Raw genomic sequence first — 27,532 nt, 5'->3', positions numbered from 1 at the left:
GAATCTGTAATTACCAACAAGTACCTTTATTGTCTCAACGGAAGAACACGTGATCTTACACAAGTGTGCACACCTATTAAGTTTTCTTAACCTTGCATGAACAATTAAAGAAAAGGAAAGATACAAAAGGAGTTTCTGCTGCTAACCGCATGCTCCTTGTAGACCCATTTTTAATCTCCATGTCTGTGGGATTCTCTTCATCTGTGATGGTTGTTCTCCTACCAAACATGTTACATATTTGGAACTCCTGACTTTTATAGTGTTCCTCATCTGTTGAACTCAAGGTCACCTGACCAACCTGGGTCACCTTCTTACTGGCTGTACTCCAGGGCTGAACAACCAACATTGTTCTATGGTTCTGCCCCCCAGCCTTGTGTATTTGTTCTTTTCAACTTCAGTTGGTCCAAACCTGTCAAACTAGGCAACCCAGACACTGAGTCTATCGAGATTACGGTTTGCATCTTTGGTAGTTCTCACACTTTACATAATAAATAGCTACTCCTCTGAGAATCGCCTCAGGTTTAGCAGGTCATTACCCTGCGTCCACATTCAATTGCTCTGGTTAGAATATCACAGGGCAAGAATCAGTTCAGAGTTCACAAAACTAGGGAAACAAAGACCAATTTTGTTTGCTTCCCCTGTCCTTGATTCATCTGAATCCACTAGTTTATCGACTGTAGTTCCTTCTGGCCAACAAGGAGCACCTCCTTGCTCTCTGCCGTCAGACTTCCAAATGTTCCATGAACACCTCGCTGTTCTTCTTTTACAAGACTTATTTACTTTTATTTGAACTTAATGTAATTTGTTATGCCTGCACTGTACAGTTGCTACACACAAATTTCATTTTTTACTATATGTCAGTGCGATTAAACCTTTTTCTGATTCCTATCCTGTTCCTTAGAATCTTCTCCAACAACTGCACCACCAGTGATGAAAGACTAATTAATTTGTAGCAGGAGAAATTCATAAAGGCGCACAAATTGCTTTCCATTATTAGCTAAGTATGGAGGTTTTCTTTGAAGGGCCTTGTTCCTCAGAATTGAGAATGTCTTGTAACTACACTGATTTGTGACTTTTTAGGAGACGAAAGCAATATGGGAATTGGTAAGTATGTCCAAGGGGACAGGTAGATGGACAATTTCTGAGGTGTGTGCATTTTCTGACTTCTGTGTGCTTCACATTAGAGATTCTACGTTCTCAAGAGCCATCCAAGTGCTCACTCTTTGCATTAAATGGTCATAGACTGGGAATCACCAAATAGGCAGTTTTCCATACAGACTTCCAACACAATTCGGAATCTTTCCCTCCATCCATCTGGAAATCACTGCCAATGATACAGCTCAGAATGTTTAAGGAGGCTGGCCTGACTTGCCCAACAACTGACTGAGCATAACCAGGCTCTGTGACAGGACTAGAGAGGATGCTGGCATTGGCTGGGTTGTGTTGCCAATGGATTTGGAAGATTTTGTAGAGACAGAATAAATGTCTTAGCTGCAGTACCTTGAGATGTCTGTTGTAGGTGAGCTAGATCACAGAAGTATTTGGGAAGGCACAGATCACTGCTGGCTGGTGTAGAGTGAGGTTTAATGAGATCAGAAATCTTGACCTTCAGACTTCATTTTCCTCAGCTGACTAAGGCTTGACTAAGTCAACAATTGACTAAGGAGCAGGGGGCAGAGATTCAGATTTCTGGATAATTGGAACCTCTTCTGGGGCAGGTGGGACCTGTGCAAAAGGGACAGGTTGAGGGGTCCAATATTCTTGTGGACAGATTTACTAGAGCTGTTGGGAGTGGTTAAACTAATGTGGCAGGGGGACGGGAAACAGGATGATAGAGCTGAGGATGAGCCAGCAGGATTACAAGTAGATGATGGGTGTAACATGAATGTAAGGAAGGACAAGCCAATGATTGGGTTCAAATGCAGACAGAGCAAAAAGTTAAATTGTACCACAGTTCAAAAGGGTGAAGAATTCAGGAGTGAAGGTGCAGTATTTAAATGCACATAGCATTTAGAATAAGGTGGACAAGCTCATGGTGCAATTAGAGATTGGTTGATATGACATTGTGGGCATCAATGGTTGAAAGAAGGCCATAGTTGGGAGCTTAGCATCAAAGGATATACTTTGTATTGAAAGAACAGGCAGGAAGGAATACACGGCATTTTGGGTCTGTTGGTAAGAGGTGGAATGACATATTTCGAAAGAGGTGACGTAGAGTCGAGTTAAGAAATTGCAAGGGCAAAAAAAGAACATTATGGGGATCATATCCTTATATATCCTCCAGATAGTAGCCAAGATGTGGGGTTGAAATTGCAAAGTGAGCTGGAGAAGGCATGAAGTAAGACTAATGACACAATTGTAATGGGGGACTTCAATATGCAAGGAGATTGGGAAAAACAGGTTGGTGTTGGATCATAAGAGGGAATTTATTGATTGCCTATGACGGGGTGCCCAACCTTTTTTGCATCGCGGACCAGTTTAATATTGACAATATTCTTGCGGTACGGCCGATGGCGGGGGGGGGGGGGGTGCAGGTGTGTTAATCACGACTGGAATATAGCTGATAAGTCAACTATAATTCACTTAAAAGTGGCGAATGCACTCAATTTTGTTTCTAAAAGGGTTTATCTAACAAATTTAATATTAAAGACAGCGCATATTTTCCTCGCATGAATATAGTGATAAGTCAATTATAAGTCACTTATAAGTCTATAGCATCATAACATTTTAAGTAATGTTTGATGTTAAACACACAGCGCATATTTTCCTCATATGAACATAAAATCATTGCAACACACCAATATCACTGAATCAGTGGGAGCCCTGGGCTTGTTGCCCTTCAACAAGACAGTTCCATCAAGGGGTGACTGGAGACAGCGATACTCAAAGGGGGTTCCTTATGTCCAGTCTATTCTGTAATTTAGTTTTCGTTGCATTCATTGCAGAAAATCCCGCTTCGCAGAGATATGATGTTGGAAATGGAAGCAACGTTTTCAGTGCTTTCGTGGCTGTCTCAGGATATTCAGCCTTGACTTTGATCCAGAATGCCGGCAGAGATGTTATGTCAAAAATACTTTTCAGCCCACCGTCATTTGCAAGCTTGAAGAGTTGATCTTCTTCCCGCGCTGACATGGATGACGCGTGCGTAATGACATGGTGTGCATAACATTTTGGACTGTTTTCCTTGGAGTTTAGAAGAATGGGGGGAGACCTCATAGAAACATTTCGAATGTTAAAAGGCATGGACAGAGTGGATATGACAAAGTTGTTTCCCATGATGGGGGAGTCTAGTACGAGAGGGCATGACTTAAGGATTGAATGGCGCTCATTCGGAACAGAAATGCGAAGAAATTTTTTTAGTCAGAGGGTGGTGAATCTATGGAATTTGTTGCCACGGGCAGCAGTGGAGGCCAAGTCATTGGGTGTATTTAAGGCAGAGATTGATAGGTATCTGAGTAGCCAGGGCATCAAAGGTTATGGTGAGAAGGCGGGGGAGTGGGACTAAATAGGATAAAATGGATCAGCTCATGATAAAATGGTGGAGCAGACTTGATGGGCCGAATGGCCTACTTCTGCTCCTTTGTCTTATGGTCTAATAATGACCTCACGTGTGTTCAAGTTCAACAGTGGGCGTGACAGGGAATGAGGAAAGGTGCAGCTGATTCATATCGTTTCATATCACCAAATCATACTGTTTCCTCGTGGCCTGGTAGCACATGCTTTGCAGCCCGGTACCGGTCTTCGGCCCGGTGGTTGGGGACCACTGGCCTATGAGATGGCAGGAACCGGGCAAGGTATGATTTCAGAGCTGGGGATCAGAAGTGCAGTGAGAATCTATAGCTGGTGTGCAGCCCATGTCAGGGATGATGTCGGTACACATAGAGTGAGAGAGGTGTTGGTGTGTCGAAGAGGGTGAGAAAGAGTCTGTATCACCAGGTGTACATATTACTTCCTCAGCACAGCGGGGTCTCTAGCTGTCTTAGACACCCTACCTCTACATCAAGATCTTGCTTGGGGAAGCCATGTGTCTACCTGGAGTACATTAGCCACATTAAAGGAAACCTACTCCACAATGGAATTAAAACAGAGAGGTGCTCCCTGCTCAGAGTGAATGTTGGACTGAATGGCCTGCTTCTTTGCTGTATAGATCTATGATTCTACAATATCCACATGGACATTGACAGTCCTAAATCCTGGTCTTCTGGTAATGCTCAGAACCTCAGGTTCTTTGACATCGACATGGCAACATTGAGTGAAACACAATGGATAGAATACAGCCAGACTGAAGGACCCACTTTCTTGGAGAGAGCTTTTCTACCAAGACTGATTTGGCTGTGGATAACAAGGAGGTGAAAAGGTCATATCCCAATTAAAAGAAAACAAGGTCTTGTTTTTATTACTTCTGATGTTCTAGGACATGTTGGTGAACAGGTTCAGTCATGAATCCAGAATCTCATTATCAATCCATGAGAAGGACACCATCAGTGTAACTACCTTCATGAAAGGAGATGAGACCTTGTTGACAACAGAATTGTTACCCTGAGCCTTACACTCAACATCTCTAAGACAAAGGCCCTCCACCAACCAGCCTTTTACAACAATAGTGTTTCATACAGAGACTCTGGAAAAAGTGGACAACTGCTGATTTCTTGACAGCAACTTCATGAAGGTAAACATGGATAATGAAACTCACATCACTCTTACAGCACCAGCAAAACCTTAAGACCATAAGCAGAAGAGCAGTATTAGGCCATTCAGCCCGTCAAGACTGCCTCACCATTCTATCTTGGCTGATCCTGGATCCCACTCAACCCTATACACATGCCTTCTCGCCATATCCTTTGATGCTCTGACTGATCAGGAAAAGATCAACTTCTGCCTTAAATATACGCACAGACTTAGCCTCCACCACAGTCTGCAGTAGAGCATTACAAAGAACTACTACTCTCTGGCTGAAGAAATTCTTCCTTGTCTCTGTTTTAAAGGGTGGTCCCTCAATTTTGAGGCTGTGCTCTCTAGTTCTGGATACCCCCACCAGAGGAAACATCCTCTCCACATCTACTCTATCTAGTCCTTTCAGCATTCAGTAGATTTCAGTGAGATTACCCAGCATTCTTCTAAATTCCAGTGAGTATAGTCCCAAAGCTGCCAAACGCTCCTCATATGTTAATCCCTTCATTCCCAGAATCATCCTTGTGAACCTCCTCTGGACTCTCTCCAATGACAACACATCCCTTCTGAGATATGGGGCTCAAAACTGTTGACCATACTCTGAAGTGCAGCCTGATCAGTTTTTTTATAAAGACTCAGCATTATCTTCTTGCTGTTATATTCTCTTCCCCCTAAAATAAATACCAACATCGCACCTGCCTTCTTTACCATAGACCTAACCTGTAAATTAACCTTCTGGGAGTCTTGCACAAGGACTTCTAAGTCCCTCTGCACTTCTGATGTTTGAACCTTCTCCCTTTTAGATAATAGTCCACACTACTGTTCATTATCATACATTTCCCAATACTGTATTCTATCTGCCACTTTTTTGCCAAATCTTCCAATTTGTCTAAGTCCTGCTGCAATTGCATTGTTTCCTCAATTGCATCGCTCGATGTTGGGAGGGATTTCCCTGTGATGGGCTGTATCTGCTACTTTTTGTAGGATTTTCAGTTCAAGAGCATTGTTGTTTCCATACCAGGCTGTGATGCAGCCAGTCAATTTACTGTCCACCACACATTTATAGAAGTTTGTTTAAGTTTTAGGAGTTATGCCGAATCTTTGCAAACACTAAGGAAGCGGAGATGCTGCTGTGCTTTATTCATAATTACACTTGTGTGCCGGACCTAGCACAGGTACTGTGGAATGATAACAGCAAGGAATTGAAAGTTGCTGATCCTCTACACCTCTAATTGCCTGATGAGAACTGACTCATGGATCTCTGTCTCCTTCTCCTCAAGTCAATATCAGCTCCTTGTTCTTGCTGACATTGAGTAAGAGATTGTTTTTGTGACTCAGCCAGATTTTCAATCTCCCTACAAGATCAGAATTCGTAACAGAATCAGAATCAGGTTTAATATCACCAGCATATGTCATAAAACTTGTTTTACTTAGCGGCAGCAGTACAATGCAGTATATGGTAATAGAGAGAAAACAAATAAATAAGTAAATCAATTACAGTAAAAAAAATATATGTGTGCGCGCGCGTGTGTGTGTGTGTGTGTGTGTGTGTGTGTGTGTGTGTGTGTGTGTGTGTGTATGTGTGTGTGTATTTTTTTAGGCATCCTTTAGTCTTGTAAGACCATGGATTTGCGCGTGGAAGATTTCCAGGGTGCAGGTCTGGGCAAGGTTGAATGGAAGACCGGCAGTTGCCCATGCTGCAAGTCTCCCCTCTCCACGCCACCGATGTTGTCCAAGGGAAAGGCATTAGGACCCATACAGCTTGGCACCGGTGTCGTAATAGACTAAAAGTGGTGAAATAAAACAAATAATATAAAAAAGTGAGGTAGTGTTCATGGGTTCAATGTCCATTTAGGATTTGGATTGCAGAGGGGAAGAAGCTGTTCCTGAATTGCTGAGTGTGTGGCTTCAGGCTTCTGTACCTCCTATCTGATGGTAACAATGAGAAGAGGCATGTCCTGGGTGATGGGGGTCCCAACTGCACCCTGAAGATATCTTCGTTTCCAAGAGCTGACTAATCTTACAACTTTATGTAGCTTCTTTCAATGCTCTGCAGTAGCCCCCTCATATCGGACAGTGATGCAGCCTTTCATGCTCTCCATGGTACAGCTGTAGAAATATTTGAGTGTTTTAGGTGACAAACCAAATTTCCTCAAACTCCAAATGAAATATAGTTGCTGTGTTGCTGCATCGATATGTTGGGACCGGGTTAGATTCTCAGAGATCTTGACACCCAGGAACTTGAAATTGCTCACTCTCTCCATTTCTGATCCCTCTATGAGGATTATTTCGTGTTCCCTTGTCTTACCCCTCCTGAAGTCCACAATCAGTTCTTTCGTCTTACTGACGTTGTGTGGAAGGTTGTTATTACGGCACCACTTAATTAGCTGGTATATCCCACTCCTGTACACCCTGTCATCTCCTTTAGAAATTCTACTAACAGTATTATTGTCTGCAAATTTATAGATGGTATTTGAGCTATGCCTAACCACACAGTCATATGTATATAGAGAGTAGAGCAGTGGCTAAGCACAAACTCCAGAGGTGCACCAGTGTTGATCGTAACTGAGGAGGAAATATTATTACCAATCCGCACAGATTGTGGTCTTCTGGTTAAGAAGTCGATGATCCAATTACAGAGGGAGGGACAGAGGCCCAGGTTCTGTAGTTTATCGATCAGGACTATGAGTACAATGGTCTGAAATGCTGAGCTATAGTCAACAAACAGCATCCTGACATAGGATTTGTATTGTTCAGATGATCTAAGGAACTTCTGACCATAGCAGTGAAGGTTGAAAATATCTCTGAATACTCTTGCCGCTCCATTAGGGTCTTCCACCTTGCGCGGGTTCACCATCCTTAAAGCCAGCCTGATATTGGTCTCCGAAACAGAGATCACTATGTTCTCTATTTCAAAGCGGGCATAGAAGGCATGTGTGGTAGTGAAACATCGCTGCCATTCATGATATTGGGTTTCACTTTGTAGGAAGTAATATCCTGCAAACCCTGCCAGAGTTGTTGTGGATCCAATCTCACCACCAGCCTCGTTCAGAATTGTTTCTTCACTCTTGAAATAGCTCTTTGCAAGTCTTTCTTGCAGAGACCTGGGCCACCAGACTGAAATGCCACAGATCTAGCTCTCAACAGATGACAAACCTCTTGTGTCATCTGCGGTTTTTGGTGTGGGAATATACAGCAAGTTTTTGTAGGTACACACTCATCCACACAGGTTTTAATGGAGTCAGTAACAACTGCGGCATATTCATTCAGATACAGTCCAGTCCTGTAAGTACTCTTGTGCTTCCCTTGTTGATATCTTCTTGGTCCTCAATACTGGTGTTGCAGTCTTCAGTCTCTGCTTATACTCAGGGAGTAGAAGTACAGCCAGGTGATCAGACTTTCCGAAGTGTGGGCGTGGAATAGCCTGGTAAGCGTTCTTGTTGGTGATGTAGCAGTGGTCCAGTGTGTTTTATCTTCAAGTGATTTGTTAATGATAATTATTGAGTGACTTTTTCAAGCTATCATCATTAAAATTCCCCAAAATGATGGTGAAGGCATCAGGGTGTGCTCTTTCATGTATGTTGATCAGGCTCAGATCATCTAGAGCCTGTTTGACATTGGCCTGAGGTGTAATCTACACTGTTCGTTGAAATCTCTTTCAGTACGTAAAATGGCCGACACTTCATTGCAAGATATTCCAGGTCTGGTGAGCAGAATTGGGTCATCACTGACACTATGTGCTGATTTGTCACCACCTTTTATGGTCCTATGACTGTGGTGCCATCAGCAAACTTGAATATGGCATTGGAGATATGCTTAGCCACATGGTCATAAGATAGATTGAATAGGTTCCTCTAGCACGTAGGAGAATGAAGGGAGATCTTATATATAACCATATAACAATTACAGCAGGGAAACAGGCCATCTTGGCCCTTCTAGTCCATGCCGAACTCTTCCTCTCACCTAGTCCCACCGACCTGCACTCAGCCCATAACCCTCCATTCCTTTCCTGTCCATATATCTATGCAATGTAACTTTAAACAACAACATTGAACCTGCCTCAACCACTTCTGCTGGAAGCTCATTCCACACAGCTACCACTCTCTGAGTAAAGAAGTTCCCCCTCATGTTACCCCAAAATTTTGCCCTTTAACTCTCAACTCATGTCCTCTTGTTTGAATCTCCCCCATTCTCAATGGGTAGTACATGACCGCAGTGTCAGCTCGGAATTCCGTTGCTCCTTCTCCACGTTGACGAGCGTGAACTCCAAGTCTGCAATGGTCGTCCCACAAGTGCGGCACTCAGTCTCCGGCCGGCATTTCTGAGCACTCAGTTCAGCAGTGCAAATCCCCTCTCTCCCTTGTGTCTCATTCAGATTGATGACCTGGGTTTCCATCCCAACATCCACTACCGACTGTTCCAACAGCAGGAAGTTCAACTGGTATGTCGGGTCATTTTTCTCACATTGCACCAAACTCCTCCACATGTGACACTTCGCTTCTGTCGCCCGGGCTCAGCCACTCGCCTCGCTTCATAGTCCCCCCAGGCAAATCCAAGCTCTAGGCGGTCATCCACATACACCAAAACTCCACACACCTTCACTTCCCCCATGGTCTTCCTCATGCCCCACGGGAAGGATGCAGGGGCTCTGGATATGCCCTGGGCATCTTTTTGGATCGGAAGAATCCTAGGGAACTAATAATGGCCATCTTCGGCTCGGCAGCCGCACTCCTCGGGATCTGGCAACATTCACTCCTCAGATCCAGCACATTAAACCACGTCGCATAATCCACACACATGCTGCCTACGTCTTCCACTGCGCTAGGGTCCAGTTGCCACGACCTCTCTCTCACTGAAGTGTCTTCAGCGGTCAACTCCCCTCCCTCGTGGTAGTTCGGAGCGTCTACTAAGAGGGTCTCACCCTTAGTTACTTTCACCAGGCCGTACCACCGCTGGGTCTCGATTAAATTTGGTACCGGCTCAAGGCTGCCACACACGTCCTCAGAAGCAACTCGACACACTGGGTGCCCAGACAATGCCCCCATGAACTCCAGGGTCATTAACCAATCATTGTCTTCTGGATAATTACTGGCACTGGTACCCCAAATCTCCGGTGCCCTTGTGGTTGTCAAGGGTAAATGCTTCAGACACTGGTTGTAAAACAAACTGTACAACAACTTGACCTGCGTCCTGTGGTCAAGGATGGCTTTATCATCGCTTCCCTCTATCTGTAACAACGCCCTGGGGTGTGGTCCCTCTAAGCCTTCAGGAATAGGGTCTTTTCCTTTCGGAAGTTCATTGGTACATTGCTGGGAACGTGCTTCCCCAGAGACCCCAAGCCGTTCCCCCACTGGGCCTCCACTAAGTTTCCCGACACCTCTCTGATCAGCTGAACAACTGAAGGAGGGGCTGATCCCCTGAAATGATCCCCCTGGCACTGCAAGCAATTTAGCCACCCTCCTAGCCAGAGAAGACACACTGAAAACTTTCCCCGCTCTTTCAAATAACTGACAGCTGTCACTACGGTGTAAGTGAACCTGACAGCTCTAACACTGTCACCAGCCCGCCTACTCAAACTTTCAACCAATCCCTGTCGCTCTCCCTCAACCGAGCACTGCCACTCATCTAACAACTGAGAGATCCGCTCCGCCCACGTCTCGCACGCCTCCGCCCCTCTTGGGGTAGACACAATCCCAAACGCCAGGCGAAGCCTGCCAGAGCTGGAACATTTACTCGCAGACACTACCTCTGAATCAGACCACTCTTTCCTCTCTCTTCCAACAGCATGGACAGCCCTGAGTTCCACCTCCAACTGGTCAATGCTAGTCTGAACTCGAACAAAGACCGCACCCACCACACATACAGCAATAACCAGCAAATAAACCACAGAGACACACATTACTGATTTAAACAGGGCAACCACACAGCATACCAGTAGATCCAATCCCGGACAAAAGCCCCCACAATGTAGCCCCCCGGCCAGCCTCAGGGTCGCTGGGTTCGCTGTCGTCTAGGGAAACAGCCCTCGGCCCGCCAAACTGGGTAATTAGTTTGTGTGGATGCTGTGTGATGTACCCCACCCCGCCCAAATAACAAACAATATACCAGATACGGTTAAATGATTTACTGTTTATAGATATTACTGGATCTATATAATTAATAGAGAATAAAATATAAAAGAAAAATAAAAGGCGCCACACTTATCGAAGTTCAATCTCTTCGTGCACAAACAGTTGGAACTCAGGAACCTTCTTCTTCACCCTGCGACTCCTCGGACCACCTCGACCAGCCACCTGGGACCAACAACAGTGGTCGACCAGACCCTCCACATGAGTCCGTCTGCGTCTCTATCTCCTTTCCTCGCCGAACGCCCCACTCAGAGTCCGACCCTGTTAGTGGACTCCCAGCACGTGGTCCAAACTCTGTTTCTCTCTCCCGCCTTCTGCCCCAAAACCCCGCGCATACAATATCTTCAGACCCACCAAAAGCATAACAACTATTGCAATTGGTTCATTCGTCCTCTTATCAATAGATAATCCAAAACAGACTGCTAGCGGGAAGGACTTTCTCATCAGTTAACATAACAAAGAAGCCCTTTCAATTATAACATAACAAAGAAACCATTTTAATTAGACTATGCAGTGACATAAAAAAAGAAACCCCTTACCCTAGCAAAATGTAGCACCTCTCATTTTTCAGCATTAAACTCCTTCTGCCATTTTTCAGCCCACTCTTCTAACTGGCCTAAATCTCTCTGCAAGCTTTGAAAACTTACTTCATTATCCACAACACCACCTATTTTAGTATCATCTGCATACTTACTAATCCAATTTACCACCCCATCATTCAGATCATTAACATATATGACAAACAACATTGGACCCAGTACAGATCCCTGAGGCACACCACTACATACGCTCCTCCAATCTGACACACAGTTATCCACCACTACTCTCTGGCGTCTCCCATCCAGCCACTGCTGAATCCATTTTACTACTTCGATATTAATGCCTAACAATTGAACCTTCCTAACTAACCTTCCGTGTGGAACCTTGTCAAAGCCCTTACTGAAGTCCATATAGACAAAATCCACCGCTTTACCCTCGTCAACTTTCTTAGTAACCTCATCAGAAAATTCAATAAGATTTGTCAAACATGACCTTCCACGCACAAATCCATGTTGACTGTTCCTAATCAGACCCTGTCTATCCAGATAATTATATATACCATCCCTAAGAATACCTTCCACCAAGGTACCCACCACTGACGTCAAGCACAGAGGCCGATAATTGTTAGGTTTACTCTTAGAACCCTTTTTAAACAATGGAACCACATGAGCAATACGCCAATCCTCCGGCACCATCCCCATTTCAAATGACATTTGAAATATTTCTGCCAAAACCCCTGCTATTTCCACACTAACTTCCCTCAAGGTCCTAGGGAATATCTTGTCCGGACCCGGAGACTTTTCACTTTTATATTTCTTAAAAGCGCCAGTAATTCCTCTTCTTTAACCATCATACTTTCCATAACTACCCTCCTTGTTTCCTTTACTTTACACAATTTTATAGAGGTATTTACTCAATCTTATAGAGGTATTCAAAATTATGAATGCCTGCAGACTTCTCCCCCTCATTTTGGGTGAGACTATAACTAGAGGGCATAGGTTGAGGGTGAAAGGAGAAATATTTTAGGAATCTGAGAGCTATTTTCTTCATTTAGAGGATGGTGAAAGTGTGAAATGAGCTGCCAGTGGAAGTGGTAGAAACAAGTTGAACTGTGCCACTTAAACAAAGTTTATGGGTGAGTACATGGATGAGAGACGTATGGAGGGCTATGGTCTGAGTGCAGGTAAATGGGATTAGGCAGGAGACCAGGCTGGCATAGAATAGGTGGGCTGAAGAGCTTGTTTCTGTGCTGTTGTGTTCTATGACTCTACTGATCCACACATCTTACAGAGGTGGGAGGAAATTGGAGCACCCCGGAGAAGCCTGCAGATCATGAAGTGATCGTCCACACGGACAGCACCAGAGTTGAACCTGGGTGCGCTATCTGTCTTTGCAGAAGAGTCAAAGTCTAGGCTGCAGATTTAAAATACTCAGGGGAAAGATGAAGGAATTTTTAATATGCTAAACTGGAGGGAGCGTAAAGGCTGATTTATACTTGTGCATCAAATGTATGCTGTAGGTACGGCGTAGCCGTGAACTCGACACTGTATCTACACTGAACCCTACGCCATAGCCTAATGTGCACCTCTCCCAAAATGTAACTACATGTCACGGCGTCACAGACCGCAACATCTGTGATTGGTCCGCTTGGTAGCATCGCATTTCCTCCTACGCTGCAATAGCTTCCCATTGGGCGAATGAAGGGCAGGGAGGGAACTCTGGCTGCATAAAGCTTTACAGGCCTCCGAAATTATGGAGGACCCTGTGCTTGATGTCAGTTTGTAGCTAGCTGCTACAGCCTGTTGACTTCCACCTGAAGCTAAAACTCGAATGGTGATTGCCAGTCTCTGAGTATACCGTACGTACACTGATGCGAAATAAATGGTTGGAGACAATGAACCAAATCGGCAAATCTACCTGCCGACATCCGAAAATATTTGAAATGTATTTTCTCGTCCATGTCTCTCAGTGGCCGGACAAGCACAGAAAATTCACACTCCTTTAGTTTCAGTCGCCATTGTTTGAAGTTTGAGTTTCTTCATGTTGAATTACGCACAAGTATAAATCAGCCTTTAGGGAGGGGATGTCTCGATGGGCTAAAACCAAGGTGACCATGGGGATAAGATGTAAACAAAGTTATCTGGTAGGAGAGTGAATGGGAACAGTTAGAGAGTGAGAACAGGGACAGAAGAATATGGAAGTTGTGGAATGCAGAGTGGGAAGACACAACTGGCAGATGAGGCTGGGCATGTCCTCCCACCCCAGAGAAGAACAGTTCCTACATTCTTTTGTCTATAATCTCACTCTCTGACTGCTACAGTCTCACATATTGTTGGAGATATTTTCTTCTTTCCTTTCCCACCTTACTTATTGATTTTACTTTTTATTTAGTGATGTAGCCTGGAATAGGCCTCTCCAGCAATCACCTGACAACTCCGATTTAACCCTGGCCTAATCACGGGACAATTTCAATCAGCAGTTAACCTATCCAGTATGTCTTTGGAAACCCGAGCAGCCAGGGAAAAACCCACACATTCCATGGGGATGATGAACAGAGTCTTTACAGATGGTGTTGGAATTGAGCTCCAAACTCTGATGCTCTGAGCTCTAATATCGTCCCTCTAAGCAACCAGAGAAACCGTACGGAAGCAGGCCTCTTGGTTCTTGAACTTCACACCAACCAGCAGCTCCCATGATCACTCATACTTGGGATGTGAGAAGGAACTAGAGCACTCTGAGGAAACCCTCTGAGGTCACAGGGAGAACTGGCAACTTCACGGGCATCATTAAGTCCCTAGTGCTGTGACGCAATGGCTTCAGCTATAGCACTGATGGAAGGTCTTAGATCTGAAATTGTGGCTGATCTATCTCCACAAATGCTGCCTGACCTGTTGAGTGTTTCTAGCATTTTTTTGTTTTATCCCAAACTGTCATTCTTGGACAGTTTTATTTATGTTGGCTTAAGTTTAGTTTTCACATCCTGGATCTGTGCTTCCTTCTGAAGTGGGGGAGTAGACAGAGTTCCAGCTGTAGCTGACTTGATCTGCCTAGAGGACTATGAGGAGAGAAGCTGACCATCACACCTTCAGCCTAAGGCCTGAGTGATCTCCATCAACTTTGTACTCACTTTGTTTTACTCTTCTTCACTAATCTAACATGTTTATTGATATGCAACCTAACTTACAGACTAATACCTCGACTAATGCTCAATGCCTTGACTAATATGCCTTCAGAATCAGGATTACAATCAGAATCAGGTTTAATATCACTGGCATATATTGTGAGTTGTTTTGTGGGAGCAGTACATTGAAATATATAATAATAAAAAACTAACTTACAATAAGAATTACATATTATATGTGTGTGTATATATATGTATGTATAAATAAATGATAATAAAAAATATACAGAAACATAGAAAACCTACAACACAATACAGGCCCTCCGGCCCACAAAGCTGTGCCGACATGTCCCTACCTTAGAAATTACCTAGAGTTACCCATAGTCCTCTATTTTCCTAAGCTCTATGTACCTATCTAAAAGTTTCTTAAAATACCCTATCGTATCTGCCTCCACCACCATCGCCGGCAGCCCATTCCACACACTCATCACTCTGCGTAAAAAACTTACCCCTGACATCTCCTCTGTACCTGTATGGATGTATATGTATGTCTATATGTATGTCTCTATGTATGTATGTATGTGTGTGTGTGTGTGTGTGTGTGTGTGTGTGTGTGTGTGTGTATATATAGATAGATAGATAGATAGATACACTTTATTAATCCCGAGGGAAATTTGGTGTAAGTAATGTAATGCAAAAAGAAAGTATAAAACGAAGTTACACACACAAAATGCTGTAGGAACTCAGCAGGACCAGCAGCATCTATAGCAAAAAGTACAGGACGAGACACTTTGTATTGAATATAAAGTTCATGGGTTCAATGTCCATTCAGAAACCTGATGGAGGGGAAGAAGCTATTCCTGAATCGTTCAGTGTGTGTCTTCAGGCTCCTGTAACTCTCCCTTGATAGTAGCAATGAGAAAGGGGTACGTCCTGGATGATGTGGGTCCTTAATGATGGAGGCCTTCTTTTTGAGGCATTGCCTTTTGAATGTGATGCTGGGAATGCCTCTGCCCATGAAATAGCTGGCTGAGTTTATAACTTCCTGCCGTTTTTTTTCCGTTCCTGTGCCCTGGCTCCTCTTTTCAGAGGTGATGCAACCAGTTACAATGTTCTTCATGGTACTTCTGTATAATTCTGCAAGTCTTTGATGAGAAACCAAGTCTCCTCAAACTCTGAATGAAATATAATCATTGTCATGCCTTGTTTGTAATTGCATCAGTATGTTGGGCCCAGGGTAGATTTTCAGAGATGTTGACATCCAGGAACCTGAAACTGCTCATTTTTTCCTCTTCTGATCCCTTGATGAAGACAGTGTGTTTTCATTGTCTTACCCTTTCTGAAGTCCACAATCAATTCTTTGGACTTACTCACGTTGAGAGCAAGGTTGTTGTTGCAACACCACTCAATCAGCTGATCCTGTATGCCACCTCATCACCATCTGAAATTCTGCCAACAATAGTTGGTGAAATCAGCATACTTATAGAGGGCATTTCAGCTGTGCCTAGCCACACAGTCATTCTTTACTACCCTATCAAATTGTGCAGCTATGGATTTGGACATCAAGATCCCTCTGGGCATCAACTGGGTTAAGGGTAATGCTATTAACTGTGTAGGTCTATGGCAGATTCCATTTCCCTGACTGTGCATTTATTTCTGGAGTATTTAGCCAATAAAGGCACCTACATTAGACTATTGTTCATTGATTACATCTCCACCTTCAATGCTGTAATTCCAAGCAAGCTGATCTTCAGATTCCTAGACCTGGGTCTAACACCTTTCTTTGCAACTGGATCCTTGACTTCCTGACCAATAGACCACAATCAGTGAAAATTGGCAGCAAAACCCCTGCCACAATTATCCTCAATACTGGTGCCTCAACCACAAGGATGTTAAGAATCCTGCCTTTAACCTTGTATTTTGCCTTTCAAATTCACCTACCAAAGTGAATTGTTTCACATTTATCTTCTGGGTTGATCTCCATCTGCCACCTCTCACCTCTGCTCTGTATCATGTCAATGTCCATTTAAACCCTCGACATTCTTCTACTCTATCCAAAGACACCAACAACCTTTGTGAAATATGCTTACTTTCTAACTCACCCTTCCACTTTCTCATTCAAGACATTTATAAAAATCACAAAAGAGCAAGGGTCCCCGTGTAGATCTATATGGAACACCACTGGTCTCTGGCCTTCAGACAGAATATGCTCCATCCACTGCCACCTGCTCTATACTGGGGAAACTGAAGTCACCCTCAACATCTCTGCTTATCTGTTCCACAATGTCATGGTGGCTTTTGGGATTCTGTTAGTATAATTCCATCAGAGTGAAGGTACCTTGCTTATTTTTGAGTTTTGTCTACACGGACTTAATGGATAAGTCCTCACTTCCCTTTGGTGTTTGGACGTGGGGGTGATGTCGCCCTGTTGTTCCCCTGACTTAGAACACCTAATGATCATATAGACCATTCTAATTGCCTTGGGAAGTCTCATTTGTGATCCTGACCACAGTTTATATACCACCAGCTGTCGATTGTAACCAAGCACTCATGAAACTGCACTATGTTATCTGCAGGCAAAAAAAAACAGCCCATCCTGAAACATTTCAAATTATAGTCATTGACTTCAGTCAGGCCTGTTTGAAGAAAACCATACCTAATATTCACCAGCATGTAGCCTGTTGCGCCAGAGATCCCAGCACACTATACCACTGGTACACTGTGATAGGAATGCCAATAGTTCCTTTTGGAGACCGCATTTTGGCAAGTTGGATCATTTGGCTGTACTCCTACTTCCTGCATACAGACAGAGCCTAAAATGCAAGGCTCCAGAGATCAACACAACCAAGAGGTGGCCTTGAGAAACTGAGGAACAGTTACAGGATTGCCTGGAGTCAGTGGACTGGGACCTATTTAAAAACTCATCTGAGAGCCTGAATGACTACACCAGGGTAGATACAGACTTTATTTAAACAGCTGTGGATGAGTGTGTCCTACAAACTTATTCAGGGTCTTCCCCAATCGAAAGCCCTGGATAAACCATGAAATTCAGAATTTGCTGAGGGCCAGGAAGGAGGCATTCAAGTCTGGAGATCAAGAATGCTACAAGGGGTGCAGGTATGATCTTTGGAAAGCCATCTCAGGGGCGGTGCAGATACTGGACTAGACTGGAATCAATGAGGGATGCTTGACAGCTGTGGCAGGGTTTGAATGTCATAACCAGCTACAGAGCTAAATCTAGCGACATCGAGGAACAGCAGAGCTTCGCTTCCAGATGAGTTCAATGCTCTCTGTGCTCACTTTGACCACCAGAACCATCACGCGGCCCTACATCTCCCAATGGTCTTTTGGCCTCAGTATCTGGAGAAGGTGTGCGGGCTGCCTTCAAGAGAGCGAATCCAAGGAAAGCATCCAGTCCAGGTGGAGTATCTGCTGTGTACTGAAGACCTGTGCTGACCCACTGGCTGGTGTGTTCATGAGTATCTTCATCCTCTAGCTCTGGCAGTGTGTGGTACCCAGGCTTCAATTATACTGGTGCCTAAGAAGAATGTGATAAGTTGTCTAAATGACTATTGCCCAGTAGCACTTATATGCACAGAGCTGAAGTGTTTTGAGAGGATGGTGTTGAAACATATCAGCTCCTGTCTGAGTACGACTTGGATCCGCTCCAATTTGCCTATAGAAGCAACAGGTCTACAGCAGATGCCATCTCTTTGGCTTTTCACCAAACTCTAGAACTTCTGGACAGCAAAGATGCAAACATCAGGATGCTCTTTACAGATTATTGCTCTGCATTTAGCACCATCATCCCCTCAAAACTAGTCAGTAAACTCCAATACCAGGGCCTCAATATCCCCTTGAACAATTGGATCTTGGTTTTCCTCACTTGACGATACCAGTCAATTTGGATTGGCAAAGACATCTCCTCCACAATCTCTATCAGTACAGCTACACCACGGGAGTGTGTGGCTAAGTACAGCTCCGACACCATATACAAGTTTGCCAGTGACTCCATTATTGTGGGTCATGTCAAGGGTGGTGATGAATAAGCATACAGGAAGAAGACTGAAAATCTGGCTGAGTGGTGTCATAGCAACAACCTCTCATTCAATGTCAGCAAGACCAAGGAGCTGATTGTAGACTTGAGGAGAGGGAAACTAGGGGTCCATGAGCCAGTAATCATTGAAGGATCAGAGGTAAAGAGGGTCAGTAACTTTTAATTCCTGGGTATCACTATCTCAGAGTAACTGACCTGGGCGCATCATATAAATGTAATTGCAAAGAAAGCATGAGGCGCCTCTACTTCCTCAGGAGTCTGTGGAGATTTGGCATGTCATCAAAAATCTTGACAAACTTCTACAGATGTTTAGTGGAAAGTATATTGATCGGCTGCATTGTGGCCTGGTACAGGGACACCAATGCCTTTCAGCAGAAAATCCTACAAAAGGTAGTGGATTTAGCTCAGTACCTCATAGGTAAAGCCCTCTCAACCATTAAGCATATCTACATGAAACATTGTTGTAAAAAATCAGCATCCATTATCAAAGATCCTCACCATCCAGGCCATGTTTTTTTGCTGCTGCCGTCAGGTAGAAAGTACAGGAGCCTCAGGACTGAATAAAAGAGGATAACTGCACTCATTTTACCAATTACCTCACTTTAAGGACGCTTTCTTATTTCATGTTCTCATTTGCACAGTTGCTACACTCTTGCTGTTTTGATGCTGTTTACAGTTATAGTTCTATAGATTTGCTGAGTATGCACAAAGGAAAATGAATTTCAGGGTTGTACGTGGTGACATGTATGTACTCTGATAATAACTTTTACTTTGAACTTTTGAACTTTAATTATGTCCCATTTGAGTAGGACTGTGATATTGTCTTTCGTTAATAGAGCGACCCCTCCCACCCTACCATCCTTTACCTTCTCTTTTCTGAAACCTTGAATTCCGAGAAGATTAAGATCCAGTCCTGTTCCTTTTCTCTCAGATCCCTCAGGAGCCTTCTGTTCAGCGAAGCCAGTCTCAGCCCCTCCATTCTGTATCTATAACTGCAGTCCCTCATTCAGGAACTATTCATGTAAATACTCTACTGGACTCTTTAAGTTCTTCATATCTTTACGGGAAGATAGCAACCATACTCCATCAAATCTCCATCTGCGGCGGGACCAGTATTTTTAAAAGTTCAGCAGGACCTTGTTGCTTTTGTACCTTGTGCCTGTCCTGATATAACTCAAGATTGTGTAGGTCTTTTTAACTTTTTTTAACCTGCCTTGTTATTTTCAATGACTTTGCTCCCGTGATTGGTTTTGGTTTATCATTATCACATGTACTAAAGTACGGTGTTGTCCAGCCAGGTTGTGGCACACATAATAACAGTAACCCATGAGTGAAGAGTTTGTTTTTAGCAGTACGTGTTGTATTTTTGTATGCAAAGCTTATTCAATGATTACAATATTACAAAAAAAAATATACAATACTCTACCACTTTATATTACTTCCTTCCCTCTCCCTACCTTCTTCCTCTGACTCCTCATCTTTCTTTTCAGTCCTGATGAAGGGTCTCTGCCTGAAATGTTGACTGTTTATTCCTTTCCATAGATGCTGCCTGGCCTACTGAGTTCCTCCAGCATTTTGTGTGTGTTCCTTGCATGTATGCAATTCTGAAGTCTACGTAAAATATGTTATTTACAATTTCAAATTAAAATGTGGTTAGCACTATCTACAGTACACTTGAGACCCTGTGGGGCTCACTGTTTCTGGAAATCCTCCACTGTACCTATGGATACCACATGTTCCTTCTCCAGGGACACCCGTTCATGAACAAACTCTGAAAGAGGGACAGGCAGTTCACCCAGGCAGAACCCTTGACTGCCCTAGTGTCTGTTGTATCATCCTTTTGGGAAAAGTGAATCTGGTTGGAGCTGGATAGTTTATGAGAAACATTTTGCACTTGTGGGGCAATTGGAGTAGAAAATGACAAGGCAAGGAACTGGCATGTTATAAATCAGTCACAGTGAATGATGGCGCAACACTGAGTGGGTGATTTATGGCTTAGTATTATGTACTCTTTCAAGGTTGAAGACAGCATTTTGCAACTGGTCCTTAGAGCCACAAAATGTCTGTAGTATCTTTTTATTAAGAGCGCTTTATAACTAAAGTGACAAGTGATGTAAGGCTGGTCGGTAGCTCTGGGCTCTGCTGTCATCTCAGCAACTGCTTAAGTGTAAAAGTAGCTGGCCGACTATTAATATGTTGATTGATCATGTCAAATATGGTGTCAAGTTATGACCTGTCCCCTGGTGCCAAGTCTATTAGCATGGCTCAGATGGAAATACTAACTGCTGTTGCTAATGTCAGATACAAGCTGTGATGTTGTCAATCATGGCTGTCGGTTTCTGTTGGTTTTTCACAGAAAATTACCCAATACAAAAGGAAAACATTCTGAATTTTATCTATTATAAATAAAAAGATCATTGTGTTTTTTATAGATGATCTGCTTTTTCTAGTTATTTACCAACGTGATCAATAATTCTGTAATCTAAAGAAGACCAGAAGGAGATAGTACCGACAAACAACATGACCAAGGTGACATCCTCCAGATGGTTTACAAAACTACTTCTTTCGCTTCGTTTATGTCTCCTTTATCTTTCCAATGTGGCTCTGCTACTGTTGGAGCCTGTGATCTACACTTTAGTGGTGCAGACTGATTGAGCGGTCCAGCGCTTTGCTGTCTCTGAGGGTGTTTGGTGAGGTTTCAAGCGATGCATGCGGCCTTGAGGGAGGGAATCCTGATCAAAGTTTCAAAGGTTCATTTATTTATTATCAAAGTACAGGCAGTCTCTGGGTTATGAACGAGTTCCGTTCCTGAGTCTGTCTTTTAGTCCGATTTGTACGTAAGTCGGAACAGGTACATCCGGTATTATTTACCGTCAGTTAGTCAAACGTTTGTCTTAGTGTATAGTATATATTTTACCTTTCTATGCATATAAAACACTTAAGAAGCGTATGTATTTCAATAATTAAACCACTGCGTTTCACATGCTCCATGATTCTCACTTTATCCTTTATCCTTTAAAATTGTTCAGATCGTTGACGGACTGTAGCCTAAAGCTTTTCCAATGACCGATGGCGTTTCACCTCTTTCCGATCGCTTTATTATTTCCACTTTATTTTCAATTGTGATCGTTTTCTGTCAACGGAACAGAAACACTGCGGATTCAGCAGCAGCCGCGGGCAGCATGTCCTGTGTTTCCCCAGATCCGAAAGTCCACCCGCACTGAGACAGATTAAATGGGACAAGGGGGGGGGGGTGCTGACTGGAAAAGCGGGGAGGGGTCAGGGTGAATCTTGCTAAGAAATATTTAAGCCAAATACAAAGTTACACACTCAACACAGTGTTAACGGCAACGGCTTAAAATGGTGGACGGCGTCGTGATCTCCTTCCTCCGTTCATAAGTATGAGTTGTTTGTAAGTTGGACGTTTGTAACTCAGGGACTGCCTGTATACAAATCTGAAATTCTCCTTCTCCAGATAGCCACGAAACTAAGAAAGAAAAGAATGGCAACACAATCATTAAATCCCAAATTCCCCCTCCCCCGCACAAAAAAACGAGAAAGATCTGGTGAGAAATGCAGAATATGAAAAACTATAAGACTGAGGAAGTCTCCATAGTCCAGGTCCATACCCATATCCAAATGCAGAAAACTCCGGGCACAGCGGCAGGCCACACAGTCTTCCCTGTCCGATAGCAGAGCGATCCCACCAGTGGTCAAAGGGCAGGCGGCCGGCCGGCGCTCACCTTTCTCATTCGCCTTGATGTTTTAATCTCCCTTGTCATTTTAATTGGCAGGCATTGGAAACTTTAATCAGATTAGCTGTCAGACATTAGCTCGTGCCCCATCCCACGGCCTCCACACATGAAGCTCACGCTCGCTGCCTTTGCCTCCCAGAATGTTCTCGGAGACCACAAAGTGATGGATCACCCAAGCAATCTTCAAACTGCAAATCACAGGCTCCATTTGACACCCCTCTCGTTGATTAAAGTGCCAAGGAAGATTGAAATTATTGAGGCAAGTGTGGGGGGTGAGTGTTGAATTTCATCTACCAGTCTCTCATTTGCTGCTGCCGAAGGATTGTTAGGAGCGCTCTCTCCCTCTTGCTCGCTGCTCCCGGAGGAAGGTCCTCGCATTCGAATGGTTTCTCTCTTCCTCTTGCTCCCTGCTCCTGGAGGAAGGTCCCCGCATTTGAATGGTTTCTCTCTCCCTTGAGACGGTTGGAGGATGGTGCCAGAGTTTGGGTCTGGGCAAGGTTTAATTGACGCAATTTGTAGAGTAGACTCTGTAGTTCACGTTATGATGTGTTTCTGGTTTCTGGGCACTCCTTTTCTTGTTTATATTTTGGGTGATTTTGAGTCAGAGCACCCAGCAGATAACAAACACTAATTTGAACTGTAAATGCCTGGACTCTTTTGACTTTGTGTTTAATATTCTGTTATTCACTCGGTTTTTTGTTGGCGTTTGTGCAACTTGTTTTTCTGTGGCGGGGGGTTGATGCTTTTGTCTGAATGGGTTCCATGGTTTTTCTTTGTTTTGTGCCTATCAATGGGGAAGACTAATTAGATTAGATTAGATAGATTAGATTCAACTTTATTGTCATTGTGCCGAGTACAGATACAAAGCCAATGAAATGTAGGTGAGATCCTCGGAAGTGTGGACACCAAGGAATTTGAAGCTTGATACATACTCCACTACAGCTCCATTGATGTAGATGGGGACGTGAGTGTGGCTCCCAGCATGCCTGAAGTCCCTAATGATCTCCTTGGTCTTCTAAGTGTTAAGGGCCAGGTTGTTGTCGGCATACCACGCGGCCAGGTGCTGGACCTTGTCCCTGTAGGCTGTCTCATCATCCCCTCTGATCAGGCCAACCACCGTGGTGTCGTCTGCGAACTTGATAATGGAGTTAGAACCATGTACAGGAACGCAGTCAAGGTGTTGTATACTGCATACATACTTTGATAATAAATGTACTTTGAATCTTTAATCCAGATACGTTTGGGAACAAAGAGGTCAGTGAGACACCTGAACTGCATTCCATCTAACTATCCTTACTTTGTACACTATGTATCCCACCTTGTAATCTTAGAACCATAGAACCATAGAACATTACAGCACAGAAACAGGCCTTTTGGCCCTTCTTGGCTGTGCCAAACCATTTTTCTACCTAGTCTCACTGACTGCACCTGGACCATATCCCTCCATACACCTCTCATCCATGTACCTGTCCAAGTTTTCATAAATGTTAAAAGTGAGCCCGTATTTACCACTTCATCTGGCAGCTCATTCCACACTCCCACCACTCTGTGTGAAGAAGGCCCCCCTAATGTTCCCTTTAAACTTTTCCCCCTTCACCCTTATAGACAATAGACAATAGACAATAAGTGCAGGAGTAGGCCATTCGGCCCTTTGAGCCAGCACCTCCATTCACTATGATCATGGCTGATCATCCACAGTCAGTATCCAGTTCCTGCCTTATTCCCATAACCTTTGATTCCGCTATCTTTAAGAGCTCTATCCATCTCTTTCTTGAAAGCATTCAAAGACTTGGCATCCACAGCCTCCTGGGGCAGAGCATTCCATATATCTACCACTCTCTGGGTGAAAAAGTTTTTCCTCAACTCCGTTCAAAATGGCCTACCCCTTATTCTTAAACTGTGGCCTCTGGTTCTGGACTCACCCATCAGCGGGAACATGCTTCCTGCCTGCAGCGTGTCCAATCTCTTAATAATCTTACATGTTTCAATAAGATCCCCTCTCAACCTTCTAAATTCCAGAGTATACAAGCCCAGTCGCTCCAATCTTTCGACATATGACAGTCCCGCCATCCCGGGAATTAACCTTGTGAACCTACGCTGCACTCCCTCAATTGCAAGAATGTCCTTCCTCAAATTTGGAGACCAAAATTGCACACAGTACTCCAGGTGTGGTCTCACCAGGGCCCTGTACAGCTGCAGAAGGACCTCTTTGCTCTTATACTCAATTCCCCTTGTTATGAAGGCCAGCATGCCATTAGCTTTCTTCACTGCCTGCTGTGCTTGCATGCTTGCTTTCAGTGACTGATGTACAAGAACACCTAGATCTCGTTGTACTTCCCCTTTTCCTAACTTGACTCCATTTAGATAATAATCTGCCTTCCTGTTCTTACCACCAAAGTGGATAACCTCACATTTATCCACATGAAATTGCATCTGCCATGCATCTGCCCACTCACCCAGCCTATCCAAGTCACCCTGCATTATCATAACATCCTCCGCACATTTTACATTGCCACCCAACTCTGTCCCATGCTTAACCCATGTCCTCTGTTTTTTTTCTCCCCTAGCCTCAGTGGAAAAAGCCTGCTTGCAGTCACTCTTATCTATACCCATCATAATTTTATATACCTCTATCAAATCTCCCCTCATTCTTCTACACTCCAGGGAATAAAGTCCTAACCTATTCAACCTTTCTTTGTAACTGAGTTTCTGAGGTCCTGGCAACATCCTTGTAAACCTTCTCTGCACTCTTTCAACCTTATTTATATCCTTCCTGTAATTTGGTGAGCAAAACTGCACACAATACTCCAAATTCGGCCTCACCAATGCCTTATACAACCTTACCATAACATACCAACTCTTATACTCAATACTTTGATTTATAAAGGCCAATGTACCAAAAGCTCTCTTTATGACCCGATCTACCTGTGACGGCACTTTTAGAGAATTTTGTATTTGTATTCCCAGATCCCTCTGTTCTACTGTACTCCTCGGTGCCCTACCATTTACCTTGTATGTTCTACCTTGGTATGTCCTTCCAAAATGCAATACCTCACACTTGTCTGTATTAAACTCCATCTGCCATTTTTCAGCCCATTTTTCCAGCTGGTCCAAATCCCTCTGCAAGCTTTGAAAACCGTCCTCACTGTCCACTACACCTCTAATCTTTGTATCATCAGCAAATTTGCTGATCCAATTTACCACATTATCATCCAGATCATTGCTATAGATGACAAATAACAATATTCCCAGCACTGATCCCTGTGGCACACCACCAGTCACAGGCCTCCACTCGGAGAAGCAATTCTCTACTACCACTCTCTGGCTTCTTCCATTGAGCCAATGTCTAATCCAATTTACTACCTCTCCATGTATACCTAGCGACTGAATCTTCCTAACTAACCTCCCATGCGGGACCTTGTCAAAGACCTTACTGAAGTCCATGTGGACAACATTCACTGCCTTCCCTTCATCCACTTTCCTAGTAAACTCCTAGAAAAACTCTAATATGTTTGTTAAACACGACCTACCACACACAAAGCCATGTTGACTCTCCCTAATAAGTCCCTGTCTATCCAAATACTTGTAGATCCTATCTCTTAGTACTCCTTCCAATAATTTACCTACTACCGACGTCAAATTTACCGGCCTGTAATTTCCCGGAATACTTTTAGAGCCTCTTTTAAACAGCGGAACAACATGAGCTATCCTCTAGTCCTCCAGCACCTCACCCGTAGATACCGACATTTTAAATATATCTTCTAGGGCCCCTGCAATTTCAACACTCGTCTCCTTCAAGATCCGCGGGAATACCCTGTCAGGTCCTGGGACTTACCTACTCTGATTTGCCTCAAGATAGCAGGCACCTCCTCCTCTTCAATCTGTGTAGGTTCCAAGACCTCACTACTTTTTTGCCTTATTTCCATAGACTCCATGCCAGTTTCCTTAGTAAATACAGACGCAAAAAACACATTTAAGATCCCCCCCATTTCTTTTGGTTTCATACATAGCCGACCACTCTGATCTTCAAGAGGACCAATTTTATCCCTTACTATCCTTTTGCTCTTAATATACCTGTAGAAGCTCTTTGGATTATCCTTCACCTTGACTGCCAGAGCAACCTCATGTCTTCTTTTAGCCCTCCTGATTTCTTTCTTAAGTTTTTTTTGCACTTTTTATACCTCTCAAGCACCTTATTTGCTCCCTGTTTCCTATACATGTCATACATCTCTCTCTCCTTCTTTATCAGAGTTCCAAAATCCCTTGAGAACCAAAGTTCCTGATACTTATTCATTTTGCCTTTAATCCTGACAGGAACATACAAACTCAACACTCTCAAAATTTCTTCTTTGTAGGCCCCCCACTTACCAATCACATCCTTGCCAGAGAATAACCTGTCCCAATCCACGAATTTTAGATCCTTTCTCATTTCTTCAAATTTGGCTTTTTCCAGTTTAGAACCTCAACCCGAGGACCAGATCTAACTTTATCCATGATCAAGTTGAAACTAATGGTGTTATGATCACTGGAACCAAAGTGTTCCCCTACACACACTTCCGTCACCTGTCCTAACTCGTTTCCTAATAGGAGATCTAATATTGCATCCTCTATGTATTGATTCAGAAAACTTTCCTGAACACATTTTACAAACCCTAACCCGTCTAGACCTTTAACAGTATAGGAGTCCCAATCAATATGTGGAAAATTAAAATCCCCTGCTATCATAACTTTCTGTTTCCTGCAGTTGTCTGCTATCTGTCTGCAGATTTGCTCCTCCAATTCTCGCTGACTATTGGGTGGTCTATAATACAACCCCATTAATGTGGTCACACCTTTCCTGTTTCTCAGCGCCACCCATATGGCATCGGTAGACAAGCTCTCTAATCTGTCCTGCCTGAGCACTGCTGTAACATTTTCCCTGACTAGCAATGCCACCCCTCCACCCTTCATTCCTCTGCCTCTATCACGTCTGAAACATCGGAACCCTGGAACATTAAGCTGCCAGTCCTGCCCCTCCTGTAGCCAAGTTTCACTAATGGCTATAATGACGTAATTCCATGTGTCAATGCACGCCCTCAGCTCGTCAGCCTTCCCCACAATACTCCTTGCATTGAAATAGACACACCTCAGAAGATTATTACCACCGCACACAACCTTTCTATTTGCAGCTTTGCTTGAACTTTTAACATCATTTATTTTCACTCCCACTGCACTATCTGCTCTGGCACTATAGTTCCAACCCCCCTGCAAATCTAGTTTA

The 27,532-nt window shown here is 43.7% G+C and overlaps 1 protein-coding gene across 7 annotated transcripts in view; it reads left to right on the top strand.

The window, feature by feature from the left end:
• LOC140188781 (ephrin type-B receptor 2) overlaps positions 1 to 27,532 on the top strand; it is a 490,120-nt gene that overhangs the window by 130,120 nt on the left and 332,468 nt on the right. The window contains exon 1 of one of the 7 annotated variants that reach the window (XM_072245410.1): positions 3,087 to 3,156. The exons of the other annotated variants lie outside the window; for them this stretch is intronic. The gene's annotated coding sequence lies outside the window, so the exon portion shown is untranslated. Of the gene's footprint in view, positions 1 to 3,086; positions 3,157 to 27,532 lie in introns of those variants that run through there. 7 annotated transcript variants of the gene reach the window in all.

This window comes from Mobula birostris, chromosome 27, assembly GCF_030028105.1.
Source record: "Mobula birostris isolate sMobBir1 chromosome 27, sMobBir1.hap1, whole genome shotgun sequence".
Lineage (NCBI taxonomy): Eukaryota > Metazoa > Chordata > Chondrichthyes > Myliobatiformes > Myliobatidae > Mobula > Mobula birostris.
The sequence above is the reverse complement of the archived record's forward strand: the minus strand, read 5'-3'. Positions and strand labels throughout refer to the sequence as shown.